The sequence below is a fragment of the Diospyros lotus genome, chromosome 6, assembly GCF_014633365.1.
Source record: "Diospyros lotus cultivar Yz01 chromosome 6, ASM1463336v1, whole genome shotgun sequence".
Lineage (NCBI taxonomy): Eukaryota > Viridiplantae > Streptophyta > Magnoliopsida > Ericales > Ebenaceae > Diospyros > Diospyros lotus.
This window is the reverse complement of record NC_068343.1, coordinates 22,119,304-22,133,980: the sequence shown is the minus strand read 5'-3', so window position 1 is coordinate 22,133,980 and position 14,677 is coordinate 22,119,304. Positions and strand designations below refer to the sequence as shown.

At 34.8% G+C, this 14,677-nt stretch overlaps 1 long non-coding RNA gene across 1 annotated transcript; it reads right to left on the bottom strand.

Moving 5' to 3' along the window:
• Positions 1 to 4,076: 4,076 nt before the first annotated feature.
• On the bottom strand, positions 4,077 to 9,213 carry LOC127804728 (uncharacterized). The gene is made up of 3 exons (XR_008023714.1): positions 9,047 to 9,213; positions 4,510 to 4,609; positions 4,077 to 4,423 (listed from the first exon to the last, which is right to left on the bottom strand). It is a non-coding gene; the product is annotated as an uncharacterized LOC127804728 (long non-coding RNA).
• Between the last annotated feature and the right edge of the window lie 5,464 nt (positions 9,214 to 14,677).

Below are 14,677 nucleotides of genomic sequence, written 5' to 3'. Positions count from 1 at the left end.
TTATTTGGTTTTACAACCTATTCCATAGCTGTATTTTTGTTGTATCGAAAACTATTCCCGATATAAATTCTTTCAATGCCATAAATCATGTCTCGAAATACTCGACACTGCCATATCATTTTATTCGGTCAATTTCTCGGGCTATTCTGATACCTATTTTCCTCAGAATCCAAATTTCCTAATAAAATATTCATTTCTAAATTATCCAAAGTTTTCAGGTATTACAAATGTCCTAATGAGAGGGCAATTTATGAGTATTAGTTTCGCTGTTAAAGGATGATCATTGTGAAAGAAAACAACCAGTGGGGTTGTGATGACGTTAGGGCCGTTGTGGTTGCCATCCAAATAGGTGTGAGACTGAGTGAAATATTGGGTATGAGAGAGTCTGGGAGAAGCCAGAGTCTTTTAGGGATTAGCGAGCTGTTATAAAGATAGCAAGGTAATATGGGGTAGACTGATCAGTGATGCAATGTTAGCGTGGGTTGGTTTCAGTTGATGGGAAAATGAGAAATGAACTACAAAGCAATGCTTTGAGGTAAAGGAAATCCATCAAGAGGTGGACATCATTGCAGTAGGCATGACCAACGACCAGTGATGCGATTTTGCGGGAGGCCAAAATGGTGGGGATAGTGAAGCCCAATAAAGGGTAATTTGGTAAATTGAAAATAATTCTTAGGTGGAATTAAGTATGAAAGTGAATTATTTTTTTTGTTTTTGTATTTATGTGGAGATAAATGAGATTAATAATTCACAAAGGTCATTTTAGTAATTTGAAGTGAAATTCCATAAAGGAATTAAATTTTGAAGAAGGGGGAAAATAGAGAATATTCAATTATGAGATAAAATAATTAATTTTTCCTAAATTGGTGAATTAATGTGATGGAGACACATGGATGGTTGAGATGGAAGCTTGGAAGCCAAGGTTAGTTTCTAAGGGAGACACTTGGCAAGCCCTTGTCCAAGATAATGGAGAGATTTAAATAAATGTAAAAGAAATGATATTAGTCTTTCAAGCATTTAATGAGAGGCATGATTATGGTGAATTAAAGAAAATCCAAAATAAAATGGTAATTAGTCACCATTAATGCCTTGAAAAATATGAGAATTTAATTAAATGAGAAAGGAAATAGAAATTCAAGATGATCCAAGGGTGGAGGATTATTCTTGAAAATGGGAAGTGATCTAAGGGATGAGATAAAATCCTTCAAGTTGGCATGGATTGCCAAGTGGATTGAAAAGGTCTAAGAGAAGAGATGAGGTGGAAGGTGGAGATTAAATCCCAAAGAAATCCAAGGGCTAGGATTTTGTCTTCCCATTAGCCATGAATTGTGTTTCTTTCAATGCTTAAGATGTATTCTTTAAAAGAAAAGTGAATGACCAAGATTTGTTCTTACAATGCACATGGATTGTGCTTTTAGTGAAGGGCTAAGATTTATTCTTTTAAATCCATAAAGATCCAAACGCTAGAATTGGTTCTTGAAATATGGGAGAGTTAATATAAATAGGCAAGTGTAAAGAAGACTTGTCTTCTTTGGCCATTTGAAGAGAGAAAGAAAGAAAGAAAGAATAGAGAAGAAGAAGAAAGATAGAGCAAGAGGTAAGCTCTTAACTTGGTTAGTTTCAAGTAAAAAGAAATGGTTTTCTTATTTTTTGAGTTTTCAAGAAAGCTTCAATGATCAAAATTTCTATTTTGTCTTAAGGGGGATGGAAAGAAAGAAAGTCTTGAAAGTTAAAGATGTTGAAATGCTTAATGGAAGAGGTAAGAGATAGCCCCATGGGATGGTGGTTAGCAAGGTTGTAAGTATGGTTTATGAATTTTTATGTGTGCATTGGCATGTTGTTTGTGTTCAAGGACCTATGGCCATGAGGTTGTGTGGGGTAGGGTAGATTAAAGCCTCAAACCAAGATGGTTGTGAGGATGTGGGAGCACTAACCATGTTTCATTGCATGCATTGACATTACATTTTATATTCATGTTTATGCTTATTGTCATTGCACTCTTACTGAGGTTAATAGCTCATGAGGTTTTACCCTCACATATAGGTTGTCAAGGCATGGGAAAGTCAAGGCAAAGACGGGATAGCACGTGGATGCATGGGAATGAAGATTCAAGATCATTGTATGACTCATGGAAGTCTATTTTTGTTATTTTTGGTTCATGTTGTAATAAGCACCATGAGTGGTTGTAATGAGTATTTTTTTTTGTGAAATGAAGCTTTTTGGGATGTTAAAAGTGGGTATTGAAATTCTGAAAATTTTGGATTATAAAACCCAAAAGAGAGAAAAAAAAAATGGTAAAATGGTGGAAGGCTGGTGGTAGGAGCTAGGGCCACCAGGTGGCCCGCAAGGGGCTTTAGCGAGCATCAAACTTGTGTGGTCGGCAAACAGGGCTAGTGGGCCCGCGCGGGCGGCAGGCTAGGCGTGCGCGGGCGAGGGTGTGTGCTAGCGCCGGGCTTGGGGGCAGGGGTGCTTGGGCACGCAGCCAGCGCACCGCAGGGCCTTGTGTGGGCCCCAGGAGAGCCAATAGGCCCCACCGGCCATTTTTTTTTTAAATTTCAAAAAAAATAGGGATTTTGGGGCATTTCTTGATTGATTTCTAGCCCCCGAAGGAATTTTCAAAATAAAGGGATTTTTTGAGATAAATGCCGAGTTTTTGGAAAATGAAAATTTTGAATTTTTCCTTGAATTTTGGGAAAATCAATGGGTTGTTTGGAATTTTGAAATATATGAAGCCTAGTGGAATTCTTGGAAATGAGAAGAATTAAAATGATGATTGGGTAATTTGATGGAAATTAATTAGCCAAGAGTGGTATGGTTAAAGCTCAAATCTGCTAGTTGATCTTGGGATTGAGGGAAATGAAGGACGAAACCTAGTTCCCACCTAGGGCGTTTCGGGTTGAAACATAGTCCACCCTTCACAAGTGGCCGGGCATGTGAGCAGTTCAGATGATTGTTCACGAGTGGCACCCGTAAGTGGGAGCGGGACGTCACATGTTGAAACAAGTAACAAAACCATACTATATGGGTTGAAGACCTGTCTAGAAAAGGCAAAGGCCCAATGTGCCAACGAACTCTCTAGCATCTTGTGGGCCTACCGAACAACCAGTCGGGTTCCTACTAGCAAGACAGCATAGAATTTGGTTTATGGAACAGAAGCACTGATACTGGCAGAAGTGGATCTCCACTCACCTAGAATCATGGGCTTCCAAGAGGATGAAAATCTGAATCACTTGAGAGAGAATTTGGACCTGTTGGATGAGTTCAGAGAGAAAACAACTATGTAGTTGGTAGCTTATCAGAGAAGGGTTTCCAATTATTACAACGAAATGGTTCACCCTCGTAAACTTGAAGAAGGGCATTACAAGAAAACAATCAATTTGAGACGGATTTAGAGACAGATTTTTCGTTTGAGACGGATTTAGAGACGAATTTTGGTCATCGCAAAAACCCCCGTTGGTAAATTTAAGACGAATTTGCAGACGGATTTTGAGACAAAAATTTTTCTTCTCCATTTGAAATGGATGTAGAGACAGTTATAGAGATGGATTTAGAGACGAAAAATTTCCGTCTCTATTTGAATCGGAATTAAAGACGGTCTGTTTGAGACAGATTTACAGACAATTTTTTAGACGGATTTCCATCTCTATTTGAGACGGATTTAGAGATGATTTTGAGACAATCTGTTTGAGACGGATTTTTTCCGTCTCTATTTGAGACAAATTTACAGACGATTTTTGAGACAGATTTAGGGTTAGATTTATCGATGGTTTTGAGACAGATTTAGGGATAGATTTTTTCTGTCTCAAAATCCATCTCAATTTTAAATTTAATTAAAAAATAATTAATATTCCTACAAAATTTTATATATAAACTCGATATACAAAATATAAATCATGCATAATTATATAAACCTGATATACACAATATTAAATCCATATAATATTAAATTCATACAAGAAATCCATACAATATTAATCAAACACATCGTCCATAAACATTCAAAATAATACAATGTAATATCTATCCATGGTAATGACGAATCCTCCTAATGATCCGAAGGATTTGAGGGCGGCGACAATGAAGAAGGGTTATGAAATCTTTCTTCTATAGCTAACAAACAATGGTGAAATGGTTCTATAGCTGCACTATTAGTGCAGCTAATAGCTTGTTGAATTTGTTCTGCGAGTGAAATTGATGACTGTGGAGGCAGTGGCAGTGGTGACAACATATGATAGGAACCAGGGATGACATGTGCTTCTGACCCCATCCCATACACACGGCCCTTATTTTTCCCACCTGCAACCTCCAACTATAATGATGTCTCATTAAAAGCTGGCTGCGAGGGCTGTCCAGCAGCGTCACTATCTTCTGTCGGGCCAACTGCTGATGATTGTGATGATGCTTGCCGCATCTGGAAGTCAACCTACAAGTATATATATACATGGAATAAGTTGTACCATCAAAAGGTCAATTAAGTATAATAAGACACAAGTATTGTTGTATACTTACATAAGTTTCATCGGATCTACTGTCAACGAATCCTGAATGATCTTTTCTTTGGTGCGTCACAATGAATAACTCAGCCTGTGTAGGTGACTGCACTCTCACCCTGCAATTAAAACACAATAAAAACAAATCATAATAAAACTTTTATATTTTTTTTATTTTAGTGAGAGGTTTATACTCGCCAGTGTACGAGTGCAGTTGTAGTCCAAATTTAAATTTATATTTTCTGGATGAATCCAGGTCGTCCACTGAGAGATTTATTTATGGCAAAAGAAAAAGAATGTCACACACACGGACACGCATTTAGACAAATTGGCAACAAGGTTTTTTATGAGTTTTTTTAGACAACAGATACTAGAAAATAAAGTAAGGCAGAAATTGAAATAAACATTAAACGTAAAAATATGAATTTGGATAGTGCTTGAGTTAAGACAATTTTAGTACCAACCCGTTGATTTCTAAATTTTAGCATAAAAGATTAGCAACATTAATTTAATTTCAAATATGAGGGTTTGTTATTAAATGCAATTAGAGATAATGATAGTTCTAGTTTAAGCAATCCCCATACATGATATGCGGGATTCTAATTTAAGTGACTACCATAAATCCAATTACAATTAATATACAAAACAACTAAATTAATCATCCGGGTTTGGGTATGATAGCGTTTCCAGTTCTAGTAACTCTCATACATGGCATGAAAGCTCTAAGTTAGGCTTACGCTCCAATCCAAACCTAGTGATTTCTTAATAATTAAGACACACTCATACTGAAATTTAAATTAATGTTACTCATTTAAAGCACAGCTTTCTTTGGGAATCATTGGCGTTGGACACTGTCCTTGCCTTAACCCAAGATTAGATTTAACTACTCATCTCCATTTATAAATTAATTGACAAGAATTTAAATGACATAATTTGAATAACAAAATTTAAATGACGGGAATTAAAATAGTAGAAACTAACCGGCCATTTAGGCGGTGAACATTTAAATGACAAGAATTAAAATTACAGAAATTTAAAGGCATAAACTAACCGGCCATTTAGGCGGTGAATAATTAAATGACAAGAATTAAAATTACAAAAATTTAAAGGCATAAATTAACCGGCCATTTAGGCGGTGAATAATAAAGTAATAATAAATGACATAAGAATTTAAAAGAATAAAGGAAGTAAGTAAGATCACAAGAGAGAATATTAAAGAAAAGGGGAAAGAACAAGAACAATTCTCAAAGAGAGAATTATAAGGAAACAACTAAACTTTGATTCAAGAATAATAATTACACTTACACATGCAATCAAGTGATCTATTTATAGGCCACAAGATGCAATACAAACCACACAATTTTAATTATTCAATTAGACATAATTATATCTAATGGGCACTCACACACTTAAAGTTAAATGGATTTTAGCTATAATACACACCTAATATTAAATGGATTTTAGCTAAAATACATACCTAATAAAGCACTCATAAAGTTAAATGGATTTTAGCTATAATATCCACCTAATAGTTAAATGGATTTTAGCTAAAAAACACACCTAATAAAGTTCTCACATAAAAAAATAAAAATAGATTTCTATAAATTGATTTTTAATCTTCATTAGGATTAAAAATAATCCTTGGGCCTTCTCCAAATAATATCTTCCATGGGTTGCTCAAATTGGGTCTTAATTCTTCATGGGCTTGAATTCTTCATGGACTTTAATTTTTTATGGGTTTGATTTCTTCATGGGTTTAATTTTTCATGGACTTGATTTCTTTATGGGGTTGAATTCTTCATGGACTTGAAGTCTTCATGGCTACAAAAAAAAAAAAAATAATTTAATGTTATTAATAAATTATATATTATATATATGTATTACACATGGCACATATATATATATTAGATTATATTATATATATATTACATGCATGCATATAATGATGTATATGTATTATATATAATTTTATATATTATTATTATTATTATTAAATTTTACTTTAAAATTTCATTTCATTCATTTTTCAATTTAAACTTGCATATAACCATAAAATATATATTAATATCTAATTTAAACCATTTTTAAGATCAAAAGAAGGGTATAATTATAATAAAATTTTTACAAAATTAACCACTAATCAGTAGGTGGGTGACCTAATAGCTTTGACTGCAAGGGGAAAAAATAAAATGTTAATGTAACCATACTTAAGTAATTAAGTAAAATGAAAATAATAAAAATTTTTAAAAATTACCAGACTCTTCTTATGTTCAGACATAGAGATGGGACCACAAGTATCCTTACTACCTCCAACATCTGAGGACCGATTTTTCTTAGCCTTTTCTGATTTGTTCTTAAATTTTGGAGTGTTCCAATACTCCTTAAGTGCTTCAAATACAACAGGACACATCTAAGATGGTTTTCTTGTCAAGTCCCTTCTCACACGGAACAAAAGGTAGGTTAAATAATCAGAGGTTGTCTTTTCAAAATTTATCCTTATTTGATTTTCCAATTCACTCTCCCAAGACCAATTCTTCTGTAATGTAAAACAAAGCAAAATTTAAACAAAATAAAAAGTTAAATTAATCTATCCTAATCCATACTCCTACAATCTCTCCAGTCTATGTAGTTTCACTAGTAATAAGCAATCCACATCAGGGATGTGAAAAGGAAAACATTATAATCACAAAACAAAAACAAACCAAAGTAGTGGATTTAAAGTTACATGAAGATGAAAGTGCTGGGTATTGAGTCTGTATATTTAAAAACTTATAGGGTGTTACTTAACTGAAAAAAACTTACAAGACTCAACACAAAGCTTATCCTCATCTTCATGTAATTTCAATAGTCATATGCAATCCAGTTTATGTTCAAAAACTAGCTTCAGGAAACTTAATTTTGCACCATAACAATGTAGTTCTACTCCTATTTGCTACTTTTTCATCTAGAGAAGGGTGTTAACTTGGTGCAAAATATAGCAATTGATATTAGCATAATAAAGCAACGAACTAAGAGTTCAATATCCACATAAGCTGCACACACTTGTAAAAATTTTAACTCATATGCTTGGCATCATAAATAAAGGTGCATAATGATATTTCAGAAACAAGTATACTCAAAGCATATCCCACTTATGCATGTCAATAACTTAGTCAACACGCAAGTCATGTAGCACTTGCCACTTCTAGAATCAGACTACATTTTTCTGTTTAAGTCTTCCCTAGCCACATTTTGCCTTGAGTTTGAAGTTGCATTATGTTAACCTCATTGTCAAATGTTATTACATAAAACATTTGATACATTTTAATTCAATTTAAATATTTTTTTATGCATAAAGTGTATTGAGTTAAATTCTTGTAATTTATTAATTATAATTAAATATTTATAATTATAATTCAATGGTCTTTGTATGTTGTGAGGAGGAAAAAAACATTCGTACACTACATTTTGAACTATAGATTAATTATTATTCGTACACTACATTTTGAACTATAGATTAATTATTTACTTTATTTGAAAAGTAAAAACCATCATTTTTTAGGAAAATGGGAAAGGGATTGTCAAATTTGATAAAAGAAGATAAGATAAGGAGTGTGAGGCAATGAGAAATGGTAAAATCAATATTAGCCTAGACAAAAAAACCAATTTTCTCTTTATTATCGTGAGCCTGTACATTAAGAAGCAAAACTCCACCACCATTAGCCTTCTAGCACTAACTGAGAAAGAAGACATCTCATTGCAACTCACTACTATGTGATTAAGGCTTGTTGCTTTGTGAATGGAGGAACAAACCTCTCCATATCACCTTTGGTGTAATACCCTTACTTTTTCGACACATTATTATGGCTTTAGGAACTCCAGAAATTGTTATAAAATTACATTTACACCCATAAATTTACACCCATAAATAGATACTTAGGGCTTAATCCTAAGTTCAAGGTCTTCCAAAATGACCAACAAGGTTAGTGATCTCCATCCTTAAAGAGATATGGAGGACCAATTAAATCATTAAGGAGAGAATCAAACCAAAAAAATTATAATTTCACTACGAAAAACAAAACAAAGTAGAAATAGAAACAAAAACGCTTCCAACCATCAAGGAAACAATCAAAAACTAGACAAAGATCCAAACTCTTTCCTTCCCAACAAAAACAAAATAAAACAAAGATACAAATATGTAAGACAGGACAGGACAAGGCATGCACACTTTCAATAACAAACCAATGGGAACCAATGTTCATAAACACAACAACAAGAGTAATATTTTGTTCATAATTTCAAACTAGTGAAAATTATATAATAAATAATCTAAGTTGTTCTATTCAATTCAATTCAATGTAATGGATGGATCCAATGTGCAACATAATGTAGAATAGATAATAAAAAACACTATTTGTAGAGCTCATATTTTACATACGTTTGGTTCTTAAATGTTAAACTACTAGGGCATAAATATATTAAAAAGTTATCCATTGGGTTAAAACAGGTCAAAAGCAAAAAATAAGTATGGCTTCTAAAACTTTAAACAGTTTAAATATAATAAAGTAACACATTACCTTAAATTCGCCAAACCACATATCCATGACAGCAGGTCTGTTTTTTTCCAACTCGTGTATGGCTTCTCAAACTTACTTTGAATTATTCGTGTTACATCTCATTTGCACCAAATGTTATCAAACCTGTTGAAACACACATTAGTTTGTGAAAACATCTACTAAAACTTTGTGCAAATAAAAATTGATTAATAAAATCAAGAATGCTTATGAGGAACCCAAGGGACGTATCATGATACGGTTTTGAGGGGGAGTAGGGGGCGTTGATGAACCCCCAACCTCAGCGAGCGTGGAAGAAGACCCATCAGTGTAGGAGTGAGGTGTATGTGGGCTAGGGGAATCAAATCTCACATCAGAAGGAGATGAATGTCCCCCTACAAAAATAAATAATTATGAGGGGTTCAACATGAGAGTGATGAATAATTTAAAGATGGAGTGTAGAGTGTACCAATGTGGTCCTCGCCAGCACTCTCTCTAAACTGACCACATTGCATACCCTGACCATATGGTGTTCTTTGTGACATATTCTGTCATATAAGGAAAACAGTTAGTAAGCATGTGATGATAACTTTTAAATACTTTCACAATAAAATATGATTTATCATGTACAAAATGGTTTATGTTATATTCATGAACTCGTGTTTAAAATTGTGTTTTTGAACCAATAACTTAAATGTAAGCATAACATTATAGTTAGTTGGCGTATGTTTAGTTGGCTATGTGATTTATGAATTATTATAAATATTTTTAATTTTACAAAATATACATTGAAGAACTAGCGATCGCAAATTATTATAAGAAAGTATTATGTATATATACATATATACATTTCAATATAAGTTCCTAATCAGCCTCGATTTTGTTAGGAGTTCACAAATAACATTATTGATATCTCTTAGTTAGATATTAATAGTTTGAAAATGAAACTCACAACATCAAACTTTCTAATCTATAAAAGGATCATACCGATTGTGATAACAACTTTTAAATACTTTCGAAATAAAATATGATTTATCATATAAATCAATGGTTTATGTTATATTCATGAACCCGTGTTTCAAATTGTGTTTTTGAACTAACAGATTAAATGTAAGGATAAGATTGTAGTTGTTCACTATCACCTATGTAGCTATTCCGTGTCGTCTGATTGCTCATCTTCATACTCCTCTTCGTCCTCATCTTCGACTTCTTCAGCGTTTACCTCCTCATCACCCGGAACAAGGTTTTGATGAAATGAGTGCTCATCCACCCATTTGAATTCACCAACTTCATCTCTAAGGGTGTTGAGTTCTTCATTTCCAACTGCAACCGGCTGCACTGGCATTTCGTCATCTTCCTGATATGCATCCCTTGGTCTCTCGATAGTTGGGGCGTGAACTGTGCTCCTAGCCTTAACTCGAATAACCACCCACCAGTCTACTAAATTTCATTGTCGAGATAGATACGGAGCATAATAAACCTGATGCGCTTGAGAGGTAAGTATAAAAGGATCATACCGATTGTACCTTCTGTTAGCTCGGACCTCAACTATTCCATATTGATCATGTATTCGAGTCCCACGTTTAGGGGTCGGGTCGAACCATGTGCAATTAAATAGCACCACTTGTTTGATTGGTAATCCCGAGTATTCTAATTGGATTACCTCTTGAAGTATACCATAATAGTCATCTTCGGGTTGCCCGTATACTGGCCCTTTAATGCAAACTCCGCTGTTTCTTGTTGACTTGCCTTGACTCCATGAATCTGTGTGAAACTTATACCCATTAATGATGTACATAGGCCATGTGCGCACCATTCTCAAGGGCCCTAATGACATGTCACGTATTTGTTGATCATTAATCTCATTCGTTGGATCATGCACCTGTGTATATGAAATACATGACATAATTCGTATATTTGTCACAATAATAATTTTCGTAATTTAAGATAGACTTACATATTCCTTAAACCATTTCGGGAAATCAATCTCTATCCTCTTATCTATATCAATTTCAGTCATGCATGGTGTATGTGTTTTAATAGAATCCACAAATAAACTGCGGTTATATAGGCCATGTTAATCATAAATGCAAATGAGAAACCTAAAGTTGGTAATACCAAAGATATGAGTGATTACTTACTTAATGTACGGTTGGACCTCATCACAGTTTAGAAGAACATACAATGTGGCATGGTCTATTTCTCGATCATCCAATAATCGATCTTTGTATGCACTTAATGGTTGACTAGAATGATTGAAGATGGAAAAAGTTGAATGATCTGGTGATAAGTCAACACCATAATCATTATGTGGACCTCGTCTGATTCTTGATTATACATCAGGTTCAAAATAATGTGAACAAAAAGTGAAGGTTTCCTCTGTGATGTATGCCTCGTAAATGGAGTCCTCTACACGTGCCTTATTTTTAACTTTACGCTTCAATGTGTGCAAAAACCTATTGGGTAACAAAAATATATTAACTCAAGTTTCTGGTTAAAGAACCAGGTGGAAAAATTTACTCCATCTTGCAAATGATTACCTTAATATTTTCCTCCATTATTTCTAGCTTATCTACCCTAAGACTTGAAGAACACAGTTCCCTAAAGAATTGACTCAACTCTGCTAGAGGCTTCCATATGGGGTTTGAGAGTGCTTTTAGTGCAATTGGGAGGAGGTGTTCCATGAAAACATGACAATCATGGCTTTTCATGCCATGTAACTTTACTTCTCACGTGTCTACACAGCGACCCAAATCAAATGCATATCCATTAGGAAGTTTTAATTCGCATACCCATTCGCACACTGCTCTCCTGTGTTCCATGTTGAGAGCATACCGAGCCTTTGGCTTTAAGTACTTGCCATTACCTTGTGCCACTAACTCAAGTTCTCTATTTCGACAATACTCTTTTATGTCCATCCTAGCCTTAATGTTGTCCTTTGTTTTGCCGTTCACATCCATCACAGTGTTAAAAACATTATCAAATATGTTCTTTTCAATATGCATTACATCCAAATTATGCCGAATGAGATTTGTTTTCCAATATGGAAACTCCCAAAAAATACATTTTCTTGTCCAATTGTGGTTTATCCCGTAGCCTTGCGTGCAAATTAGAGCTGTTTCAGTTATTTCTGACAACGCCCAAACTCGACCCCATATTCCATCACCGCTCAATCGTGGTGGGGGCCCACCCTTCTCAATCTTATTCTTAACAAAAGCATCTCGATTCCTTTGAAATGGGTGATTCATGGGTAAAAACATTCGATGACAATCAAAAAGGGATGTCTTCCGACCATGCTTCATCATGAATGCTTTTGAATTCTCCATGCAATATGGGCATGCTAACTTGCCCGCAGTCATCCAACCTGATAGGATACCATAGGCTGGGAAGTCATTAATAGTCCACATCAGTGCAACCCTCATTTGAAAGTTTTGTTTTAGTGAAATATTGTATGTTGGCACGCCAATATCCCATAAAATTTTCAACTCGTCTATGAGAGGTTGTAGGAACATATCTATTTTGGATTTCGGATTGTGAGGACCAGGGATGATTATTGTAAGAAACAAATACTCTTGTCGCATGCACATCCATGGAGGTAGATTATAAGGAGTGACAATCACGAGCCAACATGAATAGGTTTTCCCAGATTGACCATATGGTGTGAAGACATCAGCACACAGCCCAAGCCTGACATTGCGTGGTTCACAAGAAAAATCAAGATGCACATTATCGAAGTGCTTCCATGCTTCTCCATCAAATGGGTGAGAGAACACACTTAGCTCCCGTGGGTTTTCATAGTGCCATCTCATCTCCCTAGCTGTTGTCTTCGATGCGTAAAGCCTCTAGAGCCTAGGTGTTATAGGTAAATACCACATCTATTTAATTGGAACATCCTTTTGCCTCCTAGGACCTACCTTGTGGCTTGTATATAGTGGGGCATGACAAAACTTGCACTCGGTTGCATTAGTATCATCTTTAAAATAAAGCATACACATATCAACACATCAATCAATCTTTTGGAACCTAAGGCCCAGCTTAGAAACCATCTTCTTTGTCTTGTAAAAGTCATTGGGCATCCGGTTGCCTTCGGGCATCAACTCATTTATTAGTTGCACCTAAGCATTATAGCATTGCTCAGGTAAGTTGAAATCAACCTTAATGATAAGCATCCTTATCGCTGTAGAAAGTTCGGTGTGAGTAGTGTAACCACCATATATAGGTGTTCTTGCATTATCCAACATTTCATAGAAGTCTTGCGCATGTACATTGGGTTCTTCTTCTTCGTTCTCCAATGTATGTGCTCTAATAGAAGGACCTACACCATCCATCACCATTGCATCATATGCATTTGGATTATCCTCATAAACCCCTTGTGCTTCATTATATGCACCAACATTTGTTCGGACCTAGGATTCCATGGGAGGCTCCTCTTCCCCATGGCATCTCCAGTAATAGTAATGGGCCATGAATCCCTTTTGATAAAGATCCAACTTCACATCATCCACACTTAGAAATTTTCTACATCGACACTTAACACACGGACACCTTAAGGTCTCATCGTCCTGCGTGAACTGTGGCCGAGCATATACATAATGTATGAAAGTCTCAACTCCACATATGAACTCATTTGTTATCCCTCGATGATTAGGTGCCACTCTATTATACATCCATGCTCGTTGCTCACGTATGTCCATGATCTGCAATAGATTCACATCAATTCTTAGCGCACATCAAAACTCTCAACCCCTATGGCTAATATATATAATATTCCCCTAGCCATATATATACAAAGACTATTTCAATAGTTTTTTTATTTGAGTTTTTTTTAATCTTTGTCCACTGAACCACTCTTTATAACTCCTCCTTAAAATTTGAAGGTTAGGACCTATCCTATCTGGAAATGAGTCGTGATATGACCACTAGCGGACGCATTTACTCACGGTACAAAATTTTAGCAGCATCCCAACACAGTTCTCCAAATGCACGATAAGGATTATGTGCTGATTCATACGAGTTACACTCAATTTGAGTAAATCGCATAAATCAGAACATATTTCTATATGCAACTGGAGAACATGAGATGCTACCGAATTTTCGTATCATGCATGAGTAAATTAATGCGTATCCACTGGGCACACAACACGACATCAAATTTCCAGACTGTCTAACTGGACAATTCAGTGACCTCCTCGCTCCATCAAGAAGGTCAGCAAACAGGAATCTAAGGCTAACTTCTAACAAATTTAACTAAATTGCTAAAAATTATTTAATTAATTATATTCTTTATTTAATATAATTTCCTTTTAAAATCCAGCAGAGTCTCCCTTCTAACTGGACTACACCCCCTATAAGATTGTTTAAAATCACAACAAAATTCATCTTACAGAGAATTACCGACATGTTCATAATGATAGACCATTCGTGCAAATAACAATTGAAACTGCAAGATCATAAATATTTTTGGGTTGTCTCCAAATAAGACGTAGATTGAAATAAATTTGATTTTGTTAGAGATATTAAATAGGTGAATAAATTTGATTTTGGTAGACAAGATAAATTATATTTTTAATGGTGATTTGATAATTTCTTAAACCATAATTAAAAGCAAGTGAAAAACCAAATTAATAGCTAGCAAAGCAAGTGACCACTGGCAAG